Source organism: Bombina bombina, chromosome 2 (assembly GCF_027579735.1).
Source record: "Bombina bombina isolate aBomBom1 chromosome 2, aBomBom1.pri, whole genome shotgun sequence".
Lineage (NCBI taxonomy): Eukaryota > Metazoa > Chordata > Amphibia > Anura > Bombinatoridae > Bombina > Bombina bombina.
The window spans coordinates 458,378,574-458,393,761 of NC_069500.1; the positions used below are offsets into that span (position 1 = coordinate 458,378,574).

The window sequence follows — 15,188 nt, forward strand, 5'->3', positions numbered from 1 at the left end:
TGTCCCTTTAAGCTTTTTGCATGCATTAAGGCTTCTATAAGATCTAACGTACATGCAAGGTTATACACCTGGTGAAAAAAAAAGAAAGAAAAATATCCCACAAGGAAATATAATTTTGTGAAATCAGATTCACCACTTAACTAATGCAAAATGCTTTCATACAAGGAAGTTGTGCATTTTGTTAGACAGTTCCACTCACTAAACATCTACATCTTTAGAGTCAGAGGAAAGACTGTGAACCACTGAAATTATTTTGGTGAATAATTAGTATAATCATGTATATCTAATTTCATCATAATAAGAAAGTACACATCTTATTGATAATACAATAAAATAGCTCATAATTTCATTTTACAACAGTATTAAAAGCAACCCATAGAGTCACAACATAAAAATGTTTTTTACCTGCAGGAATTTTCCCAATTTTTTTTTAATAATTAGCTTTTTTATTGGAGTGGGAGGCAATGTATCAAGCATTACAAAAATATGAACCCTTCTCTTACATATCTTACCCACAAGGGATCAAGTAAGTAATTTCTTTGTTGCATAAAAATTGTCCTTCAACTGAAGCAAAATCAGATTTCAATCAATAAAGCATCCCTGACATTACTTGTAAATTATTTTTAAATATATATTGAAACTGTGCCACTGGTACTGTATTGAGTTAAAACGATTAAAAATGGCATGCTTTCTAATTAATCAATAGATAGCTGACCATATTAGATCCCCATTACATAAATGTACAATCTTTCCAGAAATGCAGTTTTGCGTCTAATTTAAAGGTACCACAAAAAACATAACTGGAAACATAATTTAGCAAATGATAAAAACATAATACTTGATACATAACCTCAAACAAATGAGAATCTATCACCAAATAAACCCAGTCAGTAGAATGATATGAAAGTGTTAGTACCACATGTTGTGGTTTGGTTTAATATAAGTCCTTTTTTTAATCTTGATAGTACTTGAATGATAAAATGCATAGAAAATATCACTCAGTCAGTTTAAAAGGGTTAGTGCCAGTATTAGTACAAAAGGTTAGTAAATTAGCATTGCAGGCACCACATCTTTTCCTCTGAGTTTTTACACTCAATTGTACCACGCCACCAGACAAATCAAATAACAGAACAAGCAGTTATGGTTAGTTAGCTTGCCGTTAACATATTAGTAGTTAGAAGAGAAAGATCAGCAGAGTCAGTAACCTCAACAGTTGTCTGTGTCTCTGCAAGGTTAGTAGATGGGGTTAGTAGAGCATGCTTTAGTTCCTGGTTAGTTTGTTAGTCAATTGTAAGTGGTGTTAGTCGTTTTTTAATCAAAGCTGTAGACTCAGTGTTTGAATTTACTGTGTGTCTTCAGGTGTTAGTATGTTAATAAACATGCAGTTCACCAATAATACGACTGGGATGCACACATAAATAATATACAAGTCTATAAACAAGTAGATGAATATTTGTTTGTGACCAGCATTATAGCGATCACTACAGGACTTTCTTTAGTTGAAAACTAATAAATAATAAAAAAAAATATTTAGGATGATTTATAAGTAGTTCAACATGAGCCTTTGGTTACTATCAACGCTTCTGATTAGTATCACAATTTTAGAATTAGCAGAAAATGTTGATCACTGTTTGCTAAATCATTCAATATAATTCTAGATATGAATACAATGTTTTGGATACTACATTATTATAGGTGCTTCAGAGAAAGACATATATGTATGAAAATCATATTAAAAATATTTAGTAATGTAGCTTCAGTTTGTTATAATATATTAATATTACAAATCTGTATAAGGACCATGGTAAAGAAAATTAGTTCAAAGTAATAAGTCATATTCTCCTATATAAAAACTACGCACACACACATTTACACACTACAAGAATAACTGAAGCTCAAGGGACATGAAACACAAAATTATTCTTTCATGATTCAGATAGAGAATACAATTTTAAACAACTTTCAAATTTACTTTTATTATCTAATTTGCTTCATTCTTTTGGTATCCTTTGTGGATGAAGCAGCAATGCACTACTGGGAGCTAGCTGAAAGCCAAGGAAAAGAGGCGTATATATGCAGCCACCAATCAGCAGCAACTGAGTCTACCTATGAATACATTTCAAAAAAGGTTATCAAAAGAACAAATAAAATAATAGAAGTAAATTGAAAAGTTATTTAAAATCACAATATCTATCTGAATCATGAAAAAAGGGCTTTATATCCCTTTAGAATAAAACAAAATACAGGTGTCATTTATTCGGCCTGTACAACTCTGGGTATGAGGACATAGCAATAATAAGCTACTATAAGAGTAGTATCATAGAAAGAGAAACACATTTGCTCATTAGCACTACTAAGGCTTTTCTGGCTCTAGACTAAACCAGTTAAATTGTCATTGCACAGTTGTCAGAATCATAAAACTAAGTGTATTACATGAAATAACTATCTACAGGGGTTGCAAAATACTTAATTATAATAATTGCATCTGAAATATTTTAATTGGCAGAATTAAAAAAATTAAATATGAACCATCGTCCACTAAATGTAATGAAATCTGCAGTATTGTATTTACTATAGATATTTTTTTAATATTTATTATACTATGTTTATTGCTTGGGCATTTATTATGAAACTCACTCTGCCAATGTTGAAATTAAATAATGAATAATAACAATAATAATAAACATATCACCAACATTTCTTTCAAACACAGAAAGATGCATTTCAAAAATAATAACTAGCGAGTAGGGTGTGCAGAGAACAAAAGTGCCAATTATTTCAAAACGTGTACTTCAAAATCCTTATTATTCTAGAGATTATAGTGGTGATTAATTTGCAGAGAGCTTAATGGTATTCTTCATAAGATGAAAAGTTGAAAGTGCAGAATAGCATAACCTTGAAGTAACTATTCCTTTCCTTTAATTCTGACCTCTAATTGTCATTTTCACAGCATGAATATGTGAGATTTTTTTATAACTGACACTATTACAATATACAGAAGATAAAGAGTTTAAAGAGCAAAGTAGTTCTGCCCTGAAATGACTACATATATTTTATCTGACCCATAATTGCTATGCTCACAGCATGAGCAGAGCCAATTTTTTTATAACCTCTGGATACCAGATAGTAATTACTAGTAGTGGAAAGGATGGTGCATCTCTTTTGTTTAAGAACGGGTGGAATAAATCCAACTACAATATGTATTTCCAATTTTTAAAATAAATCTAGTGGTTAAAGGTGCAGATTTTCCAAGTAATTAGATAAAAATGAGCACTGTAGTATTATCCTAAACTTGTTTAATTGGTCATGTTTCCCCCCTCTCTCTCTGAACAAAAATACTGCAGTCTCATTGTATTAAAAAGACTCGTCTCCTGTAGCTTAATGTCGAGAGGTCTCCACTAACTACTTGACATGCTTAAAAAACACTGCCAGCTGAGATATTTTATATTGGAATATTTAGATAATACCAATATAGACTGGATTACTAACTGACTTATATTTAACCCATTTCCATTTAAATTAAAAGATTATTTGCATGCACCTCATAAAAAAGAAGACCCCAATGATTGTTCCTTAATGTATTAAAATAAAGGAAGAAAGTAAGCTATCTAATAAGAAAAACTATAAGTAATCTCTTATAGTCATAGTGTTAAAACTTATCATTTAGTTTCCGTTTATCTTCATCATTTATCAAATAATTGCATATAGCACCTTTTTAGTGCTTCTATCACAACACATTTGGCTTTTCCAGCTATCATACAAACTTTTGTCCTTGAATTTTAAATCTTTCCAGATATAAATGCTCCAGATATGATTCACACTAACAAATAAATGGAAAATAAAACGAAGTCAGCTGAATGAGCAGTGATCTGGCCTAGCTTGAAGTCAGAGTTCCAAATAGGCTTTTTACCTAATTGATCCGAAATGCATTAGAGACCACAATGTACTATCTGTGTGAAGCATAGGGAATGCTAACAATAACACAACAAATCTATCTCATTTGCAACAAGGTTTCTCCCACTTATAGTTTCTGAAAAAGCTGAACACAAATGGAACATTAAAAGCCAGAAAACTAATAAGCTTGAACATGATGTTACCAATATGCATTTCCGGAACCTTCCATTAGATAGCCATTGATATCTTTTTTTTAAGGGCTATTTAATTAGCATGCTTTGCTCAAGATCCTTTCATTAGCAATCACTAGAATCTTCTTCATAAAACCTCAAGAGATACTAACAATAGCAAATCCCCTCATTGTTTGCAGCAGATGAGTATTCTACTAATTCGAGCATAATAAAAAAAATAAACAATTAAATAGGCACACATGACATTGCAGAGGTAATTAGCCTAATTGTCTTGGAGCATCAATGAGTTTGAAAGGCTGTTTTGATTGAATATGCATTCTCACTTATAGTTGCTAATTATTCCCATAAAGAAAACTGCATTTTCCAGGATCATCTGCTCAAACAAAACATCTGTAGATCATTTAAAAACTCGCTAAAGTTAAGACCAGTATAAAGCACCTTGCCACATAATAGTAGACTATATTATTGAAACCTATGAATTTTCCAGTTTATAGCATAGACATTAAAAGAATAGTATTTTTTTTTAAATCTCTGGTTTTCAACAGATTGCTTAGACAAGTTTGTTGAAAATTATATTTTCTAAAAGTAATATTATCTGTAAGTACGTCTAAAAATAAAATCTGTTGCATTAGCATCAAAGGTGTTATATTAAAGAAGCTGTATTAATTAAATGTTTATGAGAATATAATAGCATCTATTTAATTTAACAGATATCCTACATTCTGATGATACATTATGGAACCAAACTATGAAAAACAGATCAGATTCTCTACTTTCCATAATCATATACGGATATGGCTACATCCAATTCTGTGTGAAGTCAGAGCAAAAAATATTATAAAAGCTAGAAAAAGCAAGATGATACGATGATACTCAGAGATAAGCTTCTTCTTTATGCCATTAATAAGGTCTTTATCAGTTTTGTCATGGCTAACAATAAACAGTGGAAATGAGCTAGCTTTCGGGGGGGTCCCTATTATCACAAAGTCTATATGAGGACTTATGAATGCAGCGTTAGTGCAACCGAAAACAACTCAGAAAGCTCATGTTTATAGTTTTGAATTTAAAATAGAAGTTCTAAAATTGCAGTTTAAATGAATAACATAATCCGAAGGTAACGAAAAAAACGTAGGGTTTGCAGCATATTCATAGCACCAACATCCTATTAAATATTCTTTCCTTTTTAAGATGTATAAGCTTTACTTGCAGATAGATGTTATGCTGCAGGGTTGCAGAAAATATTTGCAGCATTCCAATAACTAATATTTATACCCTTTTCTTATTTAAAATCTCAACAAAATGCTAGATTTCCATGTCAATTTAAGAAACAAACCCAAGCTAGATATGCATCCGTATTGTGAAATCCTAGAGAAATCAAAGGCTTTTAACCCACAGACATTGCATTAATTATTAACTGACTAACATAAATACATCTTTCTATATTGTAACTTCATTACTATGGTATTGGAGCCATTTGCAGTTGTTTCTATATCTTTTAAACATATAAGACTTTTTAGAATAGTCTGAGATAATTCTCTATTCAGAATTGTCAGTGAGTAAAAATAAATATTTCAATTTTAAATAATAACAAGCAAAACTCAATTGATCTGTTTAAGTCCTAAAAATACAATATAAGGCTTTCAAGATCAAATTGTAGAGATGTACTGTACGAGTAAATGATCATAAATTCTTCATCCCATGTAGAGAATCATTGATCTCTAGACACAGCAATCCACAGACAAGGCACTTCTCTGCAAAAGAGGAAAATAAATACACCATTAGCTGCTATTCAGTTGTTTCTGCAATGTTGTGAAACAGTAATTCAATTCTGCTTCCTTCTTAATTACATTTAGCTCCAACTCTCTTCTTAAATTTTGGCTGATTGGCAAAGTAGGTGGCAGATCATTGTCACAAATTATATACACTTGGGTCTTCAAGTCTTAAAGCATAATATTGATTAGCGCTCGCTGACATTCATTCCGAAGAAAGAAATAATTGGTTCAGCAGATTATCGTACTTTTACTTCATTTCCTTGACACAAAGAAGGTGTAACTTATGTCTGCAAGTTTAAAATTAGCTTTTTCCTGCGTGATGAAGTGACACCTTCTAAATTATCATTAAACATGCTAGGTGGTGCAATTTAAAACTGACATGAAAATTATCCTTAGATGATAACTAAAAAAACAAACAAGTTTCTATAAATTCAAAATACATTTTGCATATCAGTAAATAAAAAGGTTCAAATATTACTATGCAAAATATACATAAAGAGATTCACAAATGTTAAAAAATGTAAAGTATACCGACAAATTCCTAGATAACAAGTGAAGCACTATTGAAAGAGCAGAGTGTGCACTCAATATCACTGGACCACTCTAGGATTAGTGTGCAAATGGATATTACAAGTCCATGTTTAACGTGGCCGACATCCTTTTAGTGTGCCCTATACTTTCAAAGGATATCGCGACCGTGCTAAACATCTCTCATATTACAAGTTGAAATTTATGAGTAGCGCTACATATATATATATATATATATTCATATAGATATATAGCTATAGATATATATTTAAAATTAAAAATACAATTTTCTTCTAATTGAAGAACAAATGTTTTTGAAGTATTTCTTAATGCACCTTTGTCTTTAGTGCAGGTGGCCAGCAGACCTTCGGCTTATTGCGTGAGTGAAATCCAGAAGAGGCTATTGTAGCGTACTCCATAGAAGTCTATGGGGAAAGAGCGTTAGCACGGTCATGCTATCTGACCGACAGATGTTAGCGCATCTGAGTCTTTCACTTGCATTCAAACTTTTTACTTTTAACTTGTAATATGAGCACACGCACAGGAGCGCTCCACTTGTAACCTAGGCCAAAGAGTGATATCCAAGCTCTTAGTTGGTGCTAAAGTTAAAGGGTCATAAAACTAAAAAAAAAAGTATTTCATGATTCAGACAGCGAATGCAATTTTAAACAACTGTCCAATTAATTTATATTATCTAAGTTGTTTTCACTCTCTTTGTATCCTTTGTTGAAAAGTATACCTAGATAGGTTCAGAAGCTGCTGATTGGTGGCTGCACATATATGCCTTGTGTCATTAGTTTTCAGCTAACTACCAGTAGTAGATTAATGCTCCCTCAACAAAGGATACCAAGATAATTAAGTAAATTAGATACAAGAATAAACAAATAAAAAAGAAAAAAACATAAAAAATCCTGAAGGAATGCATACAGCTCTCAGGCTACCAGTTTGACTTCCCTATTCTAGTGGGTTAGATATTATTGATATGAAATGTACATATTCTAAACTATAAGTTAATAAACTTTAGACAATAATGATGAAATATTATTGGTATTTGAAAAATTAATATGTGTGCAGATTATATATGAAGAAACAAGCTATCTATAAGATACTGCACATTAAATATATATGTCATTAAAGTAATATTTTAAATTAAGCCTAGATAAATTATTTTTAAAACAAATTCTTTTGTTGCTAAAAAAAATATTAAAGTTCTAACCTTAGTAAGCAATATACATGCAAAATTTCATTAATGAGACATTAAAGTTAGAAGGAATTTTCCATGTAGTTTTGGTATTCATAGAGTAATTTTTTAGGTTAGGGCTACATAAAAAAATCGCACCAAACACAACATAAGTACATTAAAATAAATTGTTACACTCATTTATACAGTAATAAAATGATTTATATAAATATTAATAAAAACGTTAAAAGGGGTAAAAGAAATATGGTATATGAAAAGGTGTTTGAAAAACACATGTATACACATATATACATATGTATGTATACTTTGGAACCCTTTCCACCTGTATACTTGAAAAAAAACAAACATTTTATTAAATATTAATTTGAATTATGGTTTTTACTGTAAATATTTTACATTCCAATGTTCTTCACTTAGAATAAATTGTTCTTTGTATTCCTAAATATTTTTTTTATATAGCTGTGTATATAGGTATAGATATATATTTTACAAACAAAAAATAACACATCAGATCTATAAAAATGAATATTTATAAATGAAAAGAATATTTATTACTCACTTTGGGTTAGAGCTGCAGGTATATCCTGCACATGTTACAAGTTTACTTTCAGGGGTATTAGTGCTCAAGTGTAAGCGCTAAATAACGCTCCAATTGCAATCTAGCCCATTGTAATTACAACATTTACAGCATATTAGCAGACTCTAAAATTCATAGAACAGATTAACACATTTTTTTCTACAATTGTTTTTCTATGGCCAAACTCCACTCATTACCTTTTTATTTGGAGTCCCAACCCGAACTTGAGTCTGAAGATAATAAAGTTTGTGACTGTCATTCTGTTAACAAAACCTCTGTTTAGTTTTTGCAGAATTTTTATCATCCTTTGTAACTCTATACTCTGCTCATTCAGACCATTTTCAACCTTGTATAGATTCAGGCACTCTTTGAAACCCCACCTATTTAGAGGGGTTTACCATCTTTCCTCTAAATGTTTATCTTTATCATAAGGAAAATAAATCTTGAACTGCCTTGTCTAAGTGTGGCAACTACAATCCATGTGACAAACTACCTCAAACCTTATGCCTCCTCACAACCTGTACACTGTAAGCGCTTGGAGCAGGGCCCCCCTCTTGTATTAATATATGTTGTTTACTCTGCTTCATGTATCTATTACTGTTAATACAAATCATTGACATTGTATACCCCTACTACCCAGTGCTGCAGAATGTGGCAAACAATACAAATAAATGATGATGATGATAATACGAATAATAAGAATAACATAACAGATTGGAATGGCAAGGTTAGGCTTGTAAAGCCTTATTTGCTCTTTCAGTTTTCAGAAAACTACACTTTCCACACTTAAATTATAGGAAAACAGGCAAAAGAAATAATGGAAGCAAGCTGCCAAATTGTTTTCTAAGCTTAAAGGGCCATATACCAAAATGTTTAAACACTTGAAAGTGATGCAGCATAGCTGTAAAAAGCTGACTAGAAAATATCACCTGAACAACCTCTATGTAAAAAGAAAGATATTTTACCTCAACAGTTCCTCAGTAGCCACATCCCATTGTAAAGGATTTCTAAGCAGCATATTAGTATGTCTGTCCTGGGACAGCTGAAAGGATGAGCCTCGTGCACTCTCATATTATTTCCCTATTCAGATTAGGGAAGTTTACAATGAAATCTCATGAGAGTTAAGTCAAATCTCATGAGATCACAGTAAAAGAGTTCATGACCTCAGCACTGCTGATGCTGATTGGCTGCTGTTCATTTCTTCATTTTTTTTTTTATTTTTTTTTACCTGCAACTGGCCTGCAGCTGAGTATAACTTTTTACACAGAACTTACTCTGCTTAGCTGAGGAGATTGTGAGGTAAAATATCTTCTTTTTTTACATAGAGATGCTCAGGTGAGATTTTCCTGTCAGCTTTTTACAGTTATACTGCATCAGTTTCAAGTGATTTAGCATATGAGCATTATGTCCCTTTAATTAAGCTTTTTATATTACAAAAATGTTTGCAGTACATTTAAAACCCCACTGGCATAGTCATCGTTTTACGTAATCAATAAAAAAAAATTATTAGTTTAAAAAAAAAATAGAAATATATTAGGGACACTAAAGTCAAAATTAAACAGAGCATGCAATTTTAAACAACTTTCCAATTTACTTCTGTTTCAAATTTGCTTCTTTCTCTTGGCATCTTTTATTGAAGAGCTACAAATAATGTTGCAAAACACTGCTGCCATAGAGTACTAAAGACACGTGCACACTCCTGAGCACTTATGAGCCTACCTAGTTTTACTCTTCAATAAAACATACTAAGAAAACAAAGCAAGTTTGATAACAGAACTAAATTGGAAAGTTGTTTAAAACTGCATGCTCTCTTTGAATCATGATAGTTTAATTTTGACTTTACTGTCCTTTTAACTTTTTAAAACCTTAAGGTGCAATTATTAACTTAATTTTAAGCAAAAAACAAAAAATCCTTGTTTCAAATATGATCAGTTATAAAATTAAAATAGATTAAAATATTACCTACCGTATAATTACAGACATTTATGTTTACATCACAGGTGTCCATGAATCAGATGAATGCATGATGAATTATGCGACTCGTCTTGGGTCAGCAAGTCAAAGCTGGAAGAGAAAAAACAAAAAGCAACCAACGCAGCAAAAAGAAAAAACATGCAGCAGGTTCATCCTTTATAGGTAGTGTCCTGAAATGATCTTTTTATGGCAAGAATTATGATGTACACACACATATATATATATATATATATATATATATATATATATATATATATATATATATATATATAAAAAGTCATGAATAGCGCACTCTTACTCGTCCACAATTGTAGTACCAGGGTGCAAAAAAGTCCATACACAAATCCAATGATTGCACTTGACACAGCAAACTTTAATGAGTGACGTTTCGGGGCATTTAACCCATCTGAGGAAGGGGTGAATGCTCCGAAACATCACGCATTAAAGTTTGCTTTGTCTAACCCAGAGAGTGCAAACATTGGATATATATATATATATATATATATATATATATATATATCTCAAACAATACACAGTGATGCCTAAGGATTTTTCAGAAGTGGGTCAAATTTATTGACGTTTCGGGGATAAATCACTGTTTATTGTGATCTATTTGTATCGAGTGATACCTAGGTGGTTGTTCTAGGAGGGTGGATTCAAGCTTGGAACTTTATATATATATATCATATTTCTTTCCATAATAAGTAGTTATTTTTAAGGTTTAAAGGTAAAGGGCGGCCCTTTTTGGAAAAAAACATTATAGTTTCTTTTGTAGCTGTTTGTTATTAGCTGTGTATTTTCCTGTCTATTTCGTCACCATGGGCAGTGGGCAGCCTTACAGAATGCAGTCACATGCCTTAAACTATATTCAAGTATTTAGAATCAATTTCCTGCTACTAAAATGTTGTAAGGTATATGTTGTTACAATTATAAAATATTTCAGGTATGCTAAAATAATATTTATAGGATATTTAATATTTTTATTACAATTGCTTTTAGTTAGATTTAAAATCTGGGTCAGAAAAATATAGAATAAACATTTAATATATTGGATGCACACCTACTGCCTTTCTGGATTACTTGGAAGGAAGGGATCAGAAGCCACGTTTTGTCCCTGGTGGTCTTGACATGCAAATAACCTTACCAGTATGTCCCAGTGGTTTTATATGCTTGTTCACTGTAAAAAAATAACAAATCTTTTTTTTTATCAGTTTATTAACAGATTTTAATGAACTTACATAGTTCATAGGGAAAGTTTTAGACCTGGTTTCATTAAAACAAACAAAATTATGTTCCTAGTGAGAGATTCATTAAAACTCTCTGCAACTGCAAGTAGTAAATGTAAGATATGTATAATTTGTAAACCCCCCACTCCAGATCCAAGAAAATACATCTTTAAAAGGCATTGGGCCAGATTACATGTGGATCGATAATTAACGCTCCTGTTCAAGCGTTAATTGCACTAGAAGTAAGCTTTTTGCGCTTACAATAGCATGCGAGCGTTCACGTATTCCCTAATAGAAGTCAATGGGGGAAAAAAAGGGGAAAAAAATAACACCCCACTCTCGCGCAAACCCGAACGCATATTCTTAAGTGCTGAGCCCCCCTTGAACCCCCCAGGTGGAGGTAAAAAAGATAGTGAAGATGTGTGAACTACAGTGCATCGTATATATTTTTGATGCGGTGACTCAATGCACTCTGAGAAGATTTATCATGTTACATCGGGCTTTACCCACTGTCAGGTTTACCCAGGTAATGCTAGGATTTCCCAATTTCTTACTTTACCTGCAACATATACATTCATGGTTGGAGAATATCTGATTTTGTGAAGTGTGATCAAAAGATGTTGCACACTTACGAGTAGATTGAAGTTGTAAAATGTACAATCTAGTAGTAGCAACTCACATGCTAATTATAGTTTATGTAGATGTTCATTACTAGTAACGTTTACAACTTCTGTGATATATAAGCCTATCATTTTACAACTCCAAGGAAGTTATATGTTCAAAGTTCCTAAATGCTGTCTACTCTGATCAATACCATTTGTGGGGGTGGGTAATAATTCAAGACAATCAGCCTGTAGTACACTGCACTTATTTGTATGAAGTAAATAAAACAATATGGTTTTATTAAAATCTGTCTATGTGAATACATTTTTGTTCTATTTGCCTCTGATTTTTTTTTTTTTAAATGTAGGTCGTACCTTTAAATTATGAATTTGTGTTCCTGTTCTGTTAAACTTTACAATTTAGTCAAAAACACAGGACAAGTTTACTGTGCAGTATTTTACACTTTTCTACTCATCAATAAAACAGGTATTAGGTATTTATTCACTCTGCCGCTTGCATTTTCACATATTCTTGTTCAGATAAAAACCTAATAGCAAACCCTGTGAAAGTAACCAGTAATCTTATGGCCTGACTTACCATGACGAGAGAGATCTCAGCCCCTGCTGTGATAATGAACTTCTTCTCCTGTTGGATACAAATTAGGATAATTTAATCTCAATTTAATTTGTAATTAATTTTATAGTGTTATCTTTGTGTCCACATAGCAATCTAATGTACAGCAGTTTCAAATTAATTGATCTATTACTATCTGTACGAAATTCCCTTCAAGCGGCTTTTCACAATTCAATAATCCATTTTAAAAATCAATACCTTTCCTATCCATAAGAAAACAGTTTTCACAGTTAAAAAAAAATAACTTTAAAAAAAGAATAACTCTGCAAGACAAAAACTTTCTAGAAGCACTGAGTACTCTCAGAGGTAAAGATATCCACTAGAAAATAATTCTTCCACAAGTGATTTTATAATGTGATTTTATAAATCTCTATTCAAAGATATTGTTTACTTTTTGGTCATTTTCACATGGCACTTAGCTTTTTGAAAACATTTTTTTATATGGGCTGTCTATCTTACACATGCTCAGTTTGCATTTCAACAAATACAAGTGTCTTGGTTTTAATCATTTTAAGCTTCAAAACATGTTTCAAATCTTTTGTTTATGAATACAATGAAGTGCATATATGTTAAAATGCAATAAATTTGCTCCTTGTGGTTTTTGTTTGACATAAAAGTGACCAAATCAAACTATAACTATATATTTTATATCCTTGTTGGGTTATTATATTTTGGAATATTTGTAAATTTGCATCTGAAAAGTGGGACCAAGTGTAAACAATATCTTATGTCATATAGGCAATATTTACATCTCATAATACAGCGTATATATGCAACCTAAAGGTAATTTATATTATTTTTATTACATTTGTATATATATATTTATATATATATATATATATATATATATATATATATATATATATATATATATATAGTACTATCATAAAGTACTGTAATCAGAACACAAAAAAAAAAAAAATTCAAGCAGAGATGTGTGTGACTTATTTGTGGAAAAAATTGTAGTTTTTTTTTTAAATTTTATTAAAAAAAAAAAAGGGAATAAAAAGTTTGGATTTTGGAATAATTATGGATTTTGGAATTCCACATTTGTTCCTATATTATGAATTAAAGGGACATGGAAGTCAAGAATGTAACATTCCAGTTTACTTCTGTTATCAAAACCTTGTATACTTTAAAGTGGCCAATCAAAAGCATAGCTAAAGTGAAAATTGTAACCATGCCTAATACATGTCATAGACAATTTCAGGATAACTGCAGTATCCCCCCAAGATCTATGGGAGACGAGGAAAAGCATACTTTTTGAAAGGTAAATTACAGTACTAGCAGAAAAACTAAATTATATATTTGTAATATATATTTTTTTAAATTAAATGCTTGGGTATATTTAAGTTTGTGTTTAATGTCCCTTCAATTCTAGCAACATAGCTGATAAGCATAATTGATATGTCACATTTTCTTTCATGTAATTGGCAAGAGTCCATGAGCTAGTGACGTATGAGATATACAATCCTACCAGGAGGGGCAAAGTTTCCCAAACCTCAAAATGCCTATAAATACACCCCTCACCACACCCACAATCCAGTTTTACAAACTTTGCCTCCTATGGAGGTGGTGAAGTAAGTTTGTGCTAAGATTTCTACGTTGATATGCGCTTCTCAGCATTTTGAAGCCTGATTCCTCTCAGAGTACAGTGAATGTCAGAGGGATGTGAAGGGAGTATCACCTATTGAATGCAATGGTTTTCCTCACGGGAGATCTATTTCATAGGTTCTCTGTTATCGGTCGTAGAGATTCATCTCCTACCTCCCTTTTCAGATCGACGATATACTCTCATATTCCATTACCTCTACTGATAACCGTTTCAGTACTGGTTTGGCTATCTGCTATATGTGGATGGGTGTCTTTTGGTAAGTATGTTTTCATTACTTAAGACACTCTCAGCTATGGTTTGACACTTTATGTACTAATATAAAGTTCAAAATATATGTATTGTACTTATATTTGCCATGAATCAGCTTTTCAGTATATTTCCTTTTGAAGACTTTCAGTTTCATACCTGGGAAATGCATTTTTTAAGAAAAATGTATTTGTTACCTGGGGTATAGTCTTTTTTCAATTGACTGTCATTTTAAATTTGCGGGCAGAATTAGGCTCGCAAGGGCGTCATTTTTGGAGCGGGATTTTTTGGTGCAAAGTTACGTTCGATGATGCAAATTCGTCATTTCCGGCATCTTAGTCGACACTGAGTCCTTTCACAAGGTTGCGTCTTGAATGACGCGAGTGTGTAATTTCCGGATGTTGTTAGCAGCAAAAAAAAATTCTGTTTGTGTTGTGCGTCATACTTGGAGCCAAATATTTTCATTTTTTAAAACCCCATTCCTATATGCCTCTTGTCTTTTTTCTCTATCATAGGGGTATGCTGTTTGCATTTTTTTCCCATTCCTGAAACTGCCATATAAGGAAATTGATAATTTTGCTTTATATGTTGCTTTTTCTTTTACATTTGCAAGATGTCTCAATCTGATCCTGTCTCAGAAATCACTGTTGGAACCCTGCTGCCTGATAACAGTTCTACCAAAGCTAAGCACATTTGTTGTAAACTTATGGAGATTATATCTCCAGCTG

At 31.7% G+C, this 15,188-nt stretch overlaps 2 long non-coding RNA genes across 3 annotated transcripts in view; both read right to left on the reverse strand.

The window, feature by feature from the left end:
- Positions 1 to 284: 284 nt before the first annotated feature.
- LOC128647820 (uncharacterized) lies at positions 285 to 10,279 on the reverse strand. Its single transcript, XR_008400424.1, has 2 exons — positions 10,130 to 10,279; positions 285 to 5,836 (listed from the first exon to the last, which is right to left on the reverse strand). It is a non-coding gene; the product is annotated as an uncharacterized LOC128647820 (long non-coding RNA).
- Positions 10,280 to 10,688: 409 nt separating this feature from the next.
- LOC128647821 (uncharacterized) overlaps positions 10,689 to 15,188 on the reverse strand; it is a 29,213-nt gene continuing 24,713 nt past the window's right edge. For both annotated transcript variants that reach the window (XR_008400425.1, XR_008400426.1), the window contains 2 exons: positions 12,564 to 12,611; positions 10,689 to 11,314 (listed from right to left, as the gene is read on the reverse strand). This is a non-coding gene — a long non-coding RNA (uncharacterized LOC128647821). The remainder of the gene's footprint in view (positions 11,315 to 12,563; positions 12,612 to 15,188) is intronic.